The sequence below is a fragment of the Anolis carolinensis genome, chromosome 1 (genome assembly GCF_035594765.1).
Source record: "Anolis carolinensis isolate JA03-04 chromosome 1, rAnoCar3.1.pri, whole genome shotgun sequence".
Taxonomy (NCBI): domain Eukaryota; kingdom Metazoa; phylum Chordata; class Lepidosauria; order Squamata; family Dactyloidae; genus Anolis; species Anolis carolinensis.
In genome coordinates, this window is record NC_085841.1 from 3,052,435 (window position 1) to 3,067,726 (window position 15,292).

The following is a 15,292-nucleotide window of genomic DNA, read 5'->3' on the forward strand; positions in this document are numbered from 1 at the left end:
AGACAGAACGATGGGACTTGCAATTTTCTTAGGCACTAGAAATCCCTGGTATGGAAATCCGGCTCCCTTGCAAAACAATCCCAAGAGACCGCAGGCAATTGTCAGGCACAGTAATAGAACATGGAGGTGGGATACAAAAATAAAGTAGTAGTAGTAGTAGTAGTAGTAGTTGTTGTTGTTGTTGTTGTTGTGTGAAAGGGCCCATAGAGACGGGAAAGATCTCTCTTCTGGACCAAATCAAAGAAACAGAAATGAACAACCAATGCAAGAGTTGTTGGCTGGAATCACTGGCTTGCTGTGAGTTTTCCGAGCTGTATGGCCATGTTCCAGAGGCATTCCCTCCTGAAGTTTCACCCACATCTATGGTTGGCATCCTCAGAGGTTGTGAGGTCTGTTGGAAACTAGGTAAGTGGGGTTTATGTATCTGTGGAATGTCCAGGGTGGGACAGTAAATAAAGAACAACACTCAGAAAACAGGAATTAAAGACAGGAAACAATCAGGGCCAGCTAACATCTCCCAACAAAGAATTCTGCCAGGCCATTCAATGCTAATCAAGCTGGCCAATTGCAACATTCACACTTGCCTCCAACAGACAAGAGTTCTTTCTCCCACCCTGGATATTATTCCACAGAGATATAAACCCCACTTGCCTAGTTTCCAACAGACCTCACAGCCTCTGAGGATGCCTGCCATAGATGTGGGTGAAATGTCAGGAGAGAATGCTTCTGGAACATGGCCATACAGCCCGGGAGATTTGCAGCAACCCAGTGATTCTGGCCATGAAAGCCTTCGACAAAATAATAATAATAATAATAATAATAATAATAATAATAATAATAATAATAATAATACTTTGCAACTTAGCACAGGCATAACAATGCCTCCCTTTTGCACCTCTAGACAACGAGCAGTGTCTTATCTGTTCTCCACCTGATTGTAAGGAAGAATTTCAAAATGGCACGGGGTCAAAATCCCAAACCCAGGGGGGGAATTCCTGGATGGCGCCAAAGGCCCAGATACCTTGCAATATGTATTCCTGTCTGGAAAGATTTGCAGCACATTTCCCCCCTGCTTCTAAATCGGTCCTTACGCTTGCTCCTTTTATTAAATATTTGGAATTATTTGCAATCTTTTAAACCCACCCTCGATCATAAGATCCCCAGGGGGCATCTGCACTGTATAATGAATGCAGCTTGGCACAGATTGAACCACAACTGTGTTGTCAAAGGCTTTCATGGCCGGGATCACAGGGTTGTTATTTATTTTCCGGGCTGCATGGCCATGTTCCAGAAGTATTCTGTCCTGACGTTTCGCCCACATCTATTAAAAAACTCCAAAATCAGAACAGTAAATAAAGCAGTAGCACTCTGAAAACAAAAGAATGCCAGACATGAATCAATCAGGTGTAGCTAATGACTCTGAACAAAGGATTCCCCCAGGCCAGGATGTGAGGCTTGGAAGGCCATTTAATGCTAACAAAGGTGATTAATTACAACATTCACACTGGCCTCCAACAGACAAGAGTCCTTTCCCCACCCACAGATACATACCGTATATACCCGAGTATAAGTCGACCTGAATATAAGCCAAGGCACCTAATTTTACCACAAAAAAACCGGGAAAACATTGACTCCAGTATAAGCCGAGGGTGGTAAATTTCAGGAATAAAAATAGACACAGTAGAGTCTCACTTATCCAACACTTACTTATCCAACATTCTGGATTATCCAACGCATTTTTGTAGTTAATGTTTTCAATGCATTGTGATATTTTGGCGCTAAATTCATAAATACAGTAATTACTACATAGCATGAATGTGTAATGAACTACTTTTTCTGTCAAATTTGTTGTATAACACGATGTTTTGGTGCTTAATTTGTAAAATCATAACCTATTTTGATGTTTAATAGGCTTTTTCTTAATCTCTCCTTATTATCCAACATATTCGCTGATCCAACGTTCTGCTGGCCCGTTTACGTTGGATAAGCGAGACTCTACTGTACCAATAAAATTACATTAATTGAGGCATCAGTAGGTTAAATGTTTTTGAATATTTACATAAAGCTCAAATTTAGGATAAGACTGTCCAACTCTGATCAAATCATTATTCTCATCGTCTTCAATGTCAATGTGCTTATGTATCCTTTTAATAATAATAGAGTAAAATAATACATGTAATAATAATAATATAATAATAAATACAGGAAAATAATACATATAATAATAAATATAGTAAAATAATAAATGCAATAATAATAATAATAATAATAATAATAAGAAGAAGAAGAAGAAGAAGAAAAAGATCAGAGTGAAATAATAAATGTATTATTAATAATAATAAAAATAGAGTAAAATAAATGTAATAGTAGCAACAATAATAGAGAAAAATAATAAATGTAATAATACCAATAATAATAGAGAAAAATAATAAATGTACCATATATTCTCGAGTATAAGCTGACCCAAATACAAGCCAACCAGGACCCTCACCCGAGTATAAGCCGAGGGGGGCTTTTTCAGTCTTAAAAAAAGGGCTGAAAAACTAGGCTTATACTCGAGTATATACAGTAAACCTTCCTTACTTAGTTTCTCTATATCACACAACCTCTGAGTATGCCTGCCATAGATGTGGGTGAAACGTCAGGAGAGAATGCTTCTGGAACATGGCCATGCAGCCTGGAAAATATACAATAACCCTGCGAACTGCAACTGCTCAATTTTATGGAATAGTGGGAGTTGTAGTTTGGTGAGGCATCATCATTCTTTGGTAGAGGAGACTAAAGGCCTTGAACAACTACATCTCCAGTGATTGAAGTACAGTAGAGTCTCACTTATCCAACACTCGCTCATCCAACGTTCTGGATTATCCAACGCATTTTTGTAGTCAATGTTTTCAATATATCGTGATATTTTGGTGCTAAATTTGTAAATACAGTAATTACAACCTAACATTAATGCGTATCGAACTACTTTTTCTGTCAAATTTGTTGTATAACATGATGTTTTGGTGCTTAATTTGTAAACTCATAACCTAATTTGATGTTTAACAGGCTTCTCCTTAATCTCTCCTTATTATCCAACATATTCGCTTATCCAACATTCTGCCGGCCCGTTTATGTTGGATAAGTGAGACTCTACTGTAGTATCAAACTGCATTCATTCTTAGGTGGCAACGAGCGTGGATTGATGCAATTTGACAACACCTTCATAATACAGTAGAGTCTCACTTATCCAAGCCTCGCTTATCCAAGTTTCTGGATTATTCAAGCCATTTTTGTAGTCAGTGTTTTCAATATATCATGATATTTTGGTGGTAGAGTCGTAAATACAGTAATTACAAGATAACATTACTGCGTATTGAACTACTTTTTCTGTCAAATTTGTTGTATAACATGATGTTTTGGTGCTTAATTTGTAAAATCATAATTTGATGTTTAATAGGCTTTTCCTTAATCCCTCCTTATTATTCAAGATATTCACTTATCCAAGCTTATGCCGGGCTGTTTAGCTTGGATAAGTGAGACTCTACTGTAGTATCAAACTGCATTCATTCTTAGGTGGCATCGAGTGTGGATTGATGCAATTTGACAACACCTTCATAATACAGTAGAGTCTCACTTATCCAAGCCTCGCTTATCCAAGTTTCTGGATTATCCAAGCCATTTTTTTAGTCAATGTTTTCAATATATCGTGATATTTTGGTGGTAAATTCGGCTATGGAATCATGAGCGTTGTAGTTTTCCAAGGTCTTTAGCTTCCTCTGCCAAAGTGTGACGGTGCCTCGCCAAACTACAACTCCCACAGTTTGGTAGCATTCATCCATGCTCGTTCCTTTGTTGTCTCCATGGGAAGGGTCTGCGTCATATTCATTCTTAAAATCTCTTCTCCCCGGAAAAAAAGGACGCAAAATAGATCTGGATCTGCCAAACCCGCAGCAAGGGGCCGTTAACGCAGTTCGCCTTTTCCCCGAGTATCTCAGGATCTGGCCTGCTGTCAAAGGAAATGTTATTACGCGCCCACCTCCTTCCCTCTCGGTATTTCTTCTCCTTCTCAAACACAAGCGATAATCGTGCGAGGAGAACAACGGCAAGGAAATGCGTTTTCTCCACTTGCAAGATGTGACATTTTCTGGAAACACTCGGCGGCAGAGAGCCAAATCACCATAGGAGGGGGAAAGAAGTGCGTTTTGTTTTATTTTGTTGCGCGTGGTAGAAAAAAAAAATCAAATACCATTCTTAGATTTCTCATTAAGAGGATCATTAGAGCATTGGAACATGGAAGTTTACTTGAATGGATATCTAGTCTGACCACTTGCTTTTCAGGAATATGTTAATGTGGGATTTGTGTATTGATAGTGTTTAAATGCAATTTGTGTCTTGGTTTGTATTGCATACTGATTGCATCATCCAGAGTGTAACATAGTCTGGAAAGAGTTGATTACTGAGAAGCTGTGATGACCTTGATGTGTGGCTGGAACTGGGGAGTGTCCAGACACAAGTGTGTATGCATTACTGATTGCCTCAGTTCTGTTCTGTTCTGTCTGCCTAGAGTGAAAGTCCTGTGTTCGTCTTTTGTCTGCAAGTCTGTTTGTCTTGTACAGTATAACTTTGTATATAGTTTTACCAAAGTCTCTGGATGTCTCTTCGTTCTCCATTCCTCTGACTCCATCCAACTGCTGCTGCGCTGCAAATTACTCTGACAGAATATCCCACTAAGGATGCGTCTGCACTGTATACTTAATGCAGTTTGAGACCTCTTGAACCTCTATGGCTCAATGTGATGGCATCCTGGGTGTTGTAGTTTTACAAGTGCTCTAGTCTTCTCTACCAAAAACTCTATATCTATAATAATAATAATAAAACAAATCTCGGCTATCAAACATCTAAGAATTCTCACAAAATTTCACATTTGATGTACATGGATGACCTGAAGCTATATGGGAAAACGGAAACTGAAATCCAGTCTCTGACTAACACTGTCCGAATTTTTAGCACTGATATCAACATGGAGTTTGGTTTGGACAAATGTTCGACAGTGGCATTGAAGAAGGGAAAAATCATGGAAAGTGAGGGCATAAATATGCCTAATGGCCAAACAATAAAGTGTCACCAGCCAGAGGCCTATAAATATCTGGGCATATTACAGCTGGACAACATCAAGCATGAACATGTGAAAACTGTGGTCAGCAAAGAATACACACAAAGGGTCAGAAAAATTCTCAAAAGCAAGGTCAATGGAGGCAACACCATCAAGGCCATAAACACCTGGGCCATACCTGTCATAAGATATACTGCTGGCATTATAAATTGGACACAGGTGGAACTGGACAATTTGGACAGAAAAACAAGAAAACTCATGACCATTCATCACTCACTGCACCCTCGCAGTGATGTTGACCGGCTATATCTGCCTAGAAGATCTGGGGGCAGAGGACTCTTATAAGTAAAACAAGCAGTCAAAGAAGAAGAACATGCCCTGGCAGAAGATGTCAAGCAAAGTGAAGAACCTGCTTTGATTGAAGTCAAAAATCAGAAATTCCTCAAAACACAGCAGACAAAAAACCAGTACAAGAAAACCGCACTACAAACTAGAGCTGACAGCTGGCACAACAAAACACTGCATGGAAAGTTCCTTGACAAAATTGAAGGAAAAGCTGATAAGGAGAAGACCTGGCTCTGGCTCACGAATGGGACCCTGAAGAAGGAGACAGAAGGCCTGATCCTTGCAGCCCAGGAGCAAGACATCAGGACAAAGGCAATCAAGACCAAGATCGAAAAATCAGCTGATGACCCAAAATGCAGACTGTGCAAGGAAACCGATGAAACCATTGATCATATCCTCAGCTGCTGTAAGAAAATCGCACAGACAGACTACAAACAGAGGCACAACTATGTGGCCCAAATGATTCATTTGAACTTATGCCTCAAGTACCACCTCCCAGCAGCAAAGAACTGGTGGGATCACAAACCTGCAAAAGTATTGGAAAATGAGCACGCAAAGATACTGTGGGACTTCCGAATCCAGACTGACAAAGTTCTGGAACACAACACACCAGACATCACAGTTGTGGAAAAGAACAAGGTTTGGATCATTGATGTTGCCATCCCAGGTGACAGTCGCATTGACGAAAAACAACAGGAAAAACTCAAGATTGAACTTCAAAGACTCTGGCAGAAACCAGTGCAGGTGGTCCCGGTGGTGATGGGCACACTGGGTGCCGTGCCAAAAGATCTCAGCCGGCATTTGGAAACAATAGACATTGACAAAATCACCATCTGCCAACTGCAAAAGGCCACCCTACTGGGATCTGCACACATCATCCGAAAATACATCACACAGTCCTAGACACTTGGGAAGTGTTCGACTTGTGGTTTTGCGAAACGAAATCCAGCATATCTATCTTGTTTTCTGTGCCATACAACGTCGTTGTGTTGATAATAATAATAATAATGACACAGCAAACAAGATAGACATGCTGGATTTCGTATCACAACATCACAAGTCGAACACTTCCCATTGTGTGATGTATTTTCGAATGATGCGTGCAGATCCCAGTAGGGTGGCCTGTTGCAGTTGGTAGATCGTGATTTTGTCAATGTTTATTGTTTCCAAATGCCGGCTGAGATCTTTTGGCACGGCACTCAATGTTGTTGTTTTTGTTGTTGTTGTTGTTGTTGTTGTTATTATTATTATTATTATTATTATTATTTTATTATGACACAGCAAACAAGATAGACATGCTGGATTTCGTATCACAAAATCACAAGCTGAACACTTCCCAAGTGTCTAGGACTGTGTGATGCATTTTCGGATGATGCCTGCAGATCCCAGCAGGGTGGCCTTTTGCAGTTGGCAGATTGTGATTTTGTCAATGTTTATTGTTTCCAAATGCCGGCTGAGATCTTTTGGCACAGCACCCAGTGTGCCCATCATCACCGGAACCACCTGCACTGGTTTCTGCCAGATTATTATTATTATTATTATTATTATTATTATTATTATTATTTATAACCTACTTCCACCTCCCCGAGGGGACTCGTAGCGGTTCACATGGGGACTAAACCCAATCAACAGATAAAGCAATACGACAACAGCATATATAATTAAAACAATAACAGTAAAATAACATTCATAAAATAAATAGCAAGCATCAGGACCAAACGGTGGGCCTATTAAGAAAATATAGGGAAGGCAGGCATGTGCAAAAATGCAAGGCAATGCGTTCATAGTATCTCTCATTGAGATATTGGGCAATAATGTCTTTCCACTGACTCTGGAGACTTAGAAGGCATCTATGCTTCCTCACCAAATGACAACTCTCATGATCCCATGGCATTGAGCCATGGCACTGAAAGAGGGACCAATCTGAAATAATTTTATGGTGTAGATGCATCCAGAGAGGCCATACTTTTCCCCATCTTTCTTGTCAACATCTTTGTAAAGATTACGTGCAAAGACATATGGAATTTTATCCAAAAGAGTGTTTTCCAAGATCTCGTTTGAACAGAAAGCAATAGTTGTAGAGCCAAAGTGTTTACAAGGCAGCACTCTCACCCTGAGATTCTTCCTTTTTGCCCGAATGATCAGAAAAGTGGGGGAAGGACAACCCTATTTCTGAGCCCAGCCTTCCACTTTTTTGGTATAGCCTCCGATTGTCCCAATATAACAGTGGTTCTCAACCTTTCTAATGTCGTGACCCCTTAATTAATTAATTTATTTATTTATTTATTTACAGTATTTATATTCCGCCCTTCTCACCCCGAAGGGGACTCAGGGCGGATTACAATGAACACATATAGGGCAAACATTCAATGCCAACAGACAAACAACATACATTAGACAGACTCAGAGGCATTTTTTTAAACATTTTTCCAGCTTCACAATTACGGCCACAGGGGGAGCTGTTGCTTCACCGTCCAGTAGTGGCTGTACTTCCTCATTCCTTTCCTTGTGTTTTGCTGGCAGTTTTTTATGGTGTTGTAAATTAGCCTCCCGTATAAAGCGTCCCTAAATTTCCCTAATTGCCAGGTGCAACTGTCTTTCGGGGCTGCATAGGTCAACAGCAAGCCGGGGCTATTAATGGTCGGAGGCTTAACCCAACCCGGGCTTCAAACTCATGACCTCTCGGTCAGTAGTGATTTATAGCAGCTGGTTACTAGCCAGCTGCGCCACAGCTCCCCATAGAGTTCCCCATGTTGTGATGACCCCCCAACCATAAAATTATATTCATTGCTACTTTATAACTGTCATTTTGCTACTGTTATGAATCGTAATATAAATATCTGATATGTAGGATGTATTTTCATTGTTACAAATTGAACATAATTAAAGCATAGTGATTAATCACAAAAACAATATGTTTGGGGGGAGCATGGACAACGGATGATGGGATCTGCAGTACCTTCAATCGATTCGGCCCTGACTTCCATAGACCTCTCAGACCCCCACGAATGACATATCTGGACCAAACTTAGCACACAGAACCCCCGTGACCAACAGAAAACACTGGAAGGGTTTGAAAGGATTTGACAATGATTTAGGAGAGATGTAGTTCACCTTGATCCAGAGAGCACTGTGAACCCAAACGATGATGGATCTGGACCAAATTTGGCACAAATATCTGATACGCCCAAATTTGAATACTGGTGGGGTTGGGGGGCGGGATTGATTTTATCACTTGGGAGTTGTTATTACTGGGATTTATAGTTCACCTAGAATCGAAGAGCATTTTGAACTCCACCAACGGTATAATTGAGCCACACTTTCCACACAGAAATTGTTGAAGTGGGAATGATTGTATATAAAGTTGTTTAAATGCAATTGAGTTATAGTGTTGCAATGTGAGCTGGAGATTGCATCATGCACTGTCTGCTGTCCACTATGCGAGTGTGTAAAGAGTTAACTGTGTATTGCATCAGACAGCAGAGGTGGTTATAAATAGCTCCCTCTGCTCTCTGCTCTCTGCTCTCTGCCTCTCTGCACTCTGTCTGTATATATCGTCTTGAGAGTTTTCCGTTTGTTAGTAAACCTTTTGTAGATAGCCAAACAGGCTTCAGCCTCTTTATTGGTGCCAGTGATTCTTCGTTGATCTTCCGCTGCATGTGTGTTTATCCCTGACAGAAATCCCATGACCAATAGAAAATACTGGAAAGGTTTGCCGGGCATTGATCTTGAGTTTTGGAGTTGTAGTTCACCTACATCCAGAGAGCACTGTGGATTCAAACAATGATGGATGTGAACCAAACTTGGCACAAATACTCAATATGCCCAAATGTGAAGAGAGTGGATGAGAGCTTTTGGTGGGAGGATTTGCTGTCAGCTTCCAAAAAGAAAGAGAAGGACAGGCAGAGAGATCTTCAGCCTTCCCTGCCAAAGACCACCAGAAATATGTGTTTTTATGGTCTTTGGCAACCACTCTAAAACCCCTTCACAACTCCCTGACCCCCAGGTTGAGAAATGCTGCAATATAACAAAAACAGTTCCAATTAATGCTCCGCAGCCCCACTTTTTCAGCTGCTTTTAAAACATCTTGCTTTCTGCTGCAAATCCGGCTCACATTGCAAAGCTAATAATTGGAGTGAGCTCCATAAATTCATCAATGTGGATGGGAGGGAATGAAACCCTGCCGTTCTTGGTAAGCTCAGGCAAAAGTAAACAGCCACTCAGTTGTGTGTGCTTTCCTTTTTGCCTTCTTGGGACATTTTGATGTTGCTTGGCCATGGAGTCATAGAATGCTAGTGTTGGAAGGGACCCCCAAAGGCCATCTAGTCCAACCCCCTTTTGTTAGGCAGGGAACACAATCCAAGCCCTCCAAACAGATGACCATCCAGCCTCTAGGCTAGGGGTCCCCAAACTAAGGCCCGGGGGCCGGATGCGGCCCATCGAAGCCATTTATCCGGCCCCCATGGCACAAGGGCAGAAGGGGGTTAGACTAAATGACCCAAGGGGTCTCTTCTTCTCTTACAACCCTTATTATTATTATTATTATTATTATTATTATTATTATTATTATTATTATTATATTTTATGACATAGCAAACAAGATAGATATGCTGGATTTCATATCACAAAATCACATTATTATTATTATTATTATTATTATTATTATTATTATTATTATTATTATTAACATTGAGGCTGGGTGGCCATCTGTCAAGGGTGCTTTGCTAGTGCTTTTGATGCACAAAGGCAGAAGGGGATTGGACTTAATGGCCCAAGGGGTCTCTTCCAACCCTCATCATTATTATTATTATTATTATTATTATTATTATTATTATTATTATTATTAATAACATTGAGGCTGGGTGGCCATCTGTCAGGGGTGCTTTGCTTGTGCTTTCGGTGCACAAAGGCAGAAGGGGATTGGACTTAATGGTCCAAAGGGTCTCTTCCAACCCTCTTTATTATTATTATTATTATTAATAATAATAATAATAATAATAACATTGAGGCTGGGTGGCCATCTGTCAGGGGTGCTTTGCTTGTGCTTTCGGTGCACAAAGGCAGAAGGGGTTTGGACTTAATGGTCCAAAGGGTCTCTTCCAACCCTCTTTATTATTATTATTATTATTATTATTAATAATAATAATAATAACATTGAGGCTGGGTGGCCTTCTGTCAGGGGTGCTTTGCTTGTGCTTTCGGTGCACAAAGGCAGAAGGGGTTTGGACTTAATGGTCCAAAGGGTCTCTTCCAACCCTCTTTATTATTATTATTATTATTACACAGCAAACAAGATAGATATGCTGGAATTATTATTATTATTATTATTATTATTATTATTATTATTATTATTATTATTATTGCTCGGTGGCCAACTATAGTCCAGCCCTCCAACGGTCCGAAGGATCGTGAACCGGCCCCCTGTTTAAAAGGTTTGGGGACCCCTGCTCTAGGCAAAAGCAGAGGAGAAGACCCCAACAGACTCCCAGGCAGTAGCGTATTCCATTAGAGTTGGACGGGACCCCCAAAGGCCATCCAGTCCAACCCCCTTCTTTTAGGCAGGGAAACAACATCCAAGCCTTCCAAGCAGATGGCCATCCAGCCTCTATATAAAAGCAGAGGAGAAGACTCCAACAGACTCCCAGGCAGCAGCGTATTCCATTAGAGTTGGACGGGACCCCAAAGGCCATCCAGTCCAACCCCCTTCTTTTAGGCAGGGAAACAACATCCAAGCCTTCCAAGCAGATGGCCATCCAGCCTCTAGGTAAAAGCAGAGGAGAAGACTCCAACAGACTCCCAGGCAGCAGCGTATTCCATTAGCGTTGGAAAGGACCCCCAAAGGCCATCCAGTCCAACCCCCTTCTTTTAGGCAGGGAAACAACATCCAAGCCTTCCAAGCAGATGGCCATCCAGCTTCTAGATAAAAGCAGAGGAGAAGACTCTAACAGACTCCCAGGCAACAGCGCATTCCATTAGAGTTGGAAGGGACCCCCAAAGGCCATCCAGTCCAACCCCCTTTTGTCAGGCAGGGAAACAACATCCAAGCCTTCCAAGCAGATGGCCATCCAGCCTCTAGGGAAAAGCAGAGAAACTCCACTGGACTCCCAGGCAGCAGCACATTCCATTAGAGTTGGAAGGGACCCCCAAAGGCCATCTAGTCCAACCCCCTTCTGCCTTCCAGGGATTCCCAATCCAAGCCCTCCTGACAGAAGGCCATCCAGCCTCTATTTTGGCCCAGCCAATAAGGTCCTTTTGGATCCTGATCTGTCCTAGTTTAGTCCCATCTGCAAACATGATCATCATGCCTTCCATTTTATCATTCAAGTCATTGATAAAGGCATTGAATAGCCCTGGAGGATATGATAAAAAGCTCTGGAGGCGCTTGTATCAGGAGCAGGGAGGGAGTGGTCCCAGGAAAAGAGAAAAATGTGCCAAGGTTCAGCGTCTGTTCCACGGGAAGCAAGTTCCATCATGTTCTGTTTTTGTGGAGAATCTCCTACAATCCTTCCAGCAGCCGGCCGACCTGTCAAGTCCGTTTCTGCTGACTTCCTCCTTTTCTCACGTCTGCTTCATGCCGGGTCCCTGTGCCTTCTTTTTAGCTGGGCCTAAGTTCACATGGAGGCATTAAAAGAACCTATTTGTACGCGCCAAAGGTATTGCAATAGTGTGCATTTTTTTAAAAACGTTCTCAAATATGTGCCGGATGGTGAATACATTTTTTTTTCTATGATGAAATAGAGAACAATCCTATTTCTGGCAGCAAACTGTATCCATTTCTGCTTTTGTTTTGGGAGGTGAGAATCATACAAGCTAGAAGGGACCCTGAAGGTCATCTAGTCCAACCCTTTGCAGATTCTGGAAATGCATAATTGAAGCATGCATGGAATAAAAGATTTGCAGAGTCATCATGATCTCGTGGTTTGGGCAGTGAACTATGGCTTTGGAGACCAAGGGTGTATCTACACCGTGCAATTAATGGATGGCCTTTGGGGTTCCCTTCCAACTCCAGTGGAATTTAGATTATTTGGGAGTCCAGTGGAATCTCCTTCTCTGGAGGTTTTGCAAGAGAGGCTGTATGGTTGTCTGTCAGGAGGGCCTGGATGGTGTCTTTTAGCCTGGCAGGAGTGGGTCAGACTGGATGGTCTTTGAAGATTCTTCCAACTTTTGGTTCACGAGTGTGACTCCAATAGTTTTAGTTCTAACAGTGGCTGGATGTCCCTCTGCTGGGAAGGCTTGAATGGTGTCTGTCAGGAGAGCTTGGATGGTGTCTTTTAGCCTGGCAGGAATGGATCAGACTGGATGGCCTTTGGAGACCCTTCCAACTTTTGGTTCATGAGTGTGACTCCAATAGTTTTAGTTCTAACCGTGGCTGGATGTCCCTCTGCTGGGAAGGCTTGAATGGTGTCTGTCAGGAGAGCTTGGATGGTGTCTTTTAGCCTGGCAGGAATGGATCAGACTGGATGGCCTTTGGAGACCCTTCCAACTTTTGGTTCATGAGTGTGACTCCAATAGTTTTAGTTCTAACAGTGGCTGGATGTCCCTCTTTTGGGAAGGCTTGGATGGTGGCTGCCAGGAGAGCTTGGATGCTGTCTTTTAGCCTGGCAGGAGTGGGTCAGACTGCATGATTTTTGGAGACTCTTCCAACTTTTGGTCCATGAGTGTGACTCCAATAATTTTAGTTCTAACAGTGGCTGGATGTCCCTCTGTTGGGAGGGCTTGGATGGTGTCTTTCTGCTTGTCAGAAGCAGGTCAGACTGGATGGCCTTTGGAGGTCTCTTCCAACTCTAGTGGAATATGAAATGCATGGAGGTGTGGTGGAGTCCCTTTCCATGGGGCTGGATGGGCATCTATCACAAGAGGGCTTGGATTGTGTTTTCCTTGGCAGAAGGTGAGACTGGATGGCCTCTGGGGGTCCCTTCTAACTCTGGGGTGCTTTGAGAGATGCTGTGTGTTTTCTCCACCGCCTGATTCTGCTCGAGCTCAGAGGCCTGATAAACAGGGACCCGAGACGAGGCATTTGGGCAGCAGATGGCGAGACTTTGCAATTGGCAAAGCTTTTTGGGTGGCAGCGGGTGGGGAGAGCCGGCCAAGTTTCTCCCAGGAAGGGAAGCGGCTGTACTTGTGAGAACCAGGCTCTGCTGTCTGCCGATCCAACGCCTTGGCGCTCCCCAGGATGAAATGCCGTGCCTCTGCCTCCCCTCAGTGCCCAAAAACAGGACCTGCAACTCAGCCTCCTCTTCCCACCTTGAGTTCAGGACAGGCCAAGATTCAACAGGAGCAACTCTCCCTCCTCCAATTGATTGTTTTCATCTTCGTTTTATGTATTTTAATGTATATATTGTAATGGCATTGTGCTTTATCTTTTGTTATACCCTGCCTTGAAAAGAAGCATGCAATAATGAGAGGCAGGTTGAAATATTTCAAAGGACGTCCAGTTGAGAATGAGGCAAGCTTTTTTCCAGAGACTAGGTCATAATGGATACTAACTAAACACAGCTGTCTATTCTAAACAATATCTGAAAAATATGCACTACGATAAAGGTTCAAAGCATAGAACACAATATGTATATTAGAGCATCATATACATACAGTAGAGTCTCACTTATCCAACACTCGCTTATCCAACGTTCTGGATTATCCAACGCATTTTTGTAGTCAATGTTTTCAATATATCATGATATTTTGGTGCTAAATTCATAAATACAGTAATTACTACATAGAATTACTGCGTATTGAACTACTTTTTCTGCCAAATTTGCTGTCTAACATGATGTTTTGGTGCTTCATTTGTAAAATCATAACCTAATTTGATGTTTAATAGGTTTTTCCTTAATGCCTCCTTATTATCCAACATATTTGCTTATCCAACATTCTGCCGGCCCGTTTATGTTGGATAAGTGAGACTCTACTGTAATAATGTTAACAATAATACAATTAATTGTTGTGGTAATCTCTGAGCGGTTAGACTCAATTTAACCCTCTCTGGGGGAGATTCCACCAAAAATCAGCAGAGTAGCAAAAGCAAAAGCTTTCAAATGCAACAGTTACTTACACAGGGCGAGCAAAGAGAAGACTTTGACCATTTAGGATTGCAATGGACTTCAGAGTCTCAGTAAAAGTTCAAAAAGTGTTTATTCAGGTAAAAAGAACTCTATTATAGATAGAAAGGCTTGGGAGCTGTCTAGTCTACCCTAGACTGGTTTCTAAGGAAAAATAAGAAAGGAAAAATAACAAACATCTAAATAGTTACATCTTGCCAGGAGAGATGGCAGGACGTATTGTTAGCTTGAAGAACAAAGGGAGAAGAGACTGAACCAAATGGTTCCAACCTCATGGTCCAGTTTATTGGGGCCGTAAAAGACATTCTGACCAATGAGAAGTTAGTGTGCCTAAAGATTCACATTTCCACTAACTTCAAAGTAAGGGATGTGACGTAAACAGGATAGAGTGAAACACAGTAAAGCCTGTCTAGGCATGCTTTGGAAACAGGGAAAGGATTCCCTCAATCTAACTATCATCTATCTAACTACATTTGGACTTGAGTAGTCCAGGATGATTTCCCAACACTAATAATACAACTGATGACCAAATTCAGTCAGCTGTAGTGGCACACAGTCGTAACTTACAGAGTATAAAGATTTATAGACTGCAATCATCCAGATTTAAATGCTACACAGAGCAGTTTTCAGTATAGAACATATATCAGACATATATCAACAAGACTCCAACTAAAATTTGTTAGCGACACAGTATGTGTACATTCAGTCTCTCCAAAATGGTATGTAATATGCTGTGAAACTAAATATATCAGTATACAAATCAATTGGCTCAAACCTGGCCTTGTATACT

At 41.7% G+C, this 15,292-nt stretch overlaps 1 protein-coding gene across 5 annotated transcripts in view; it reads left to right on the forward strand.

Moving 5' to 3' along the window:
- The window catches only part of ptk2b (protein tyrosine kinase 2 beta), a 134,856-nt gene that overhangs the window by 54,323 nt on the left and 65,241 nt on the right, over positions 1–15,292 (forward strand). The window lies entirely within an intron of this gene.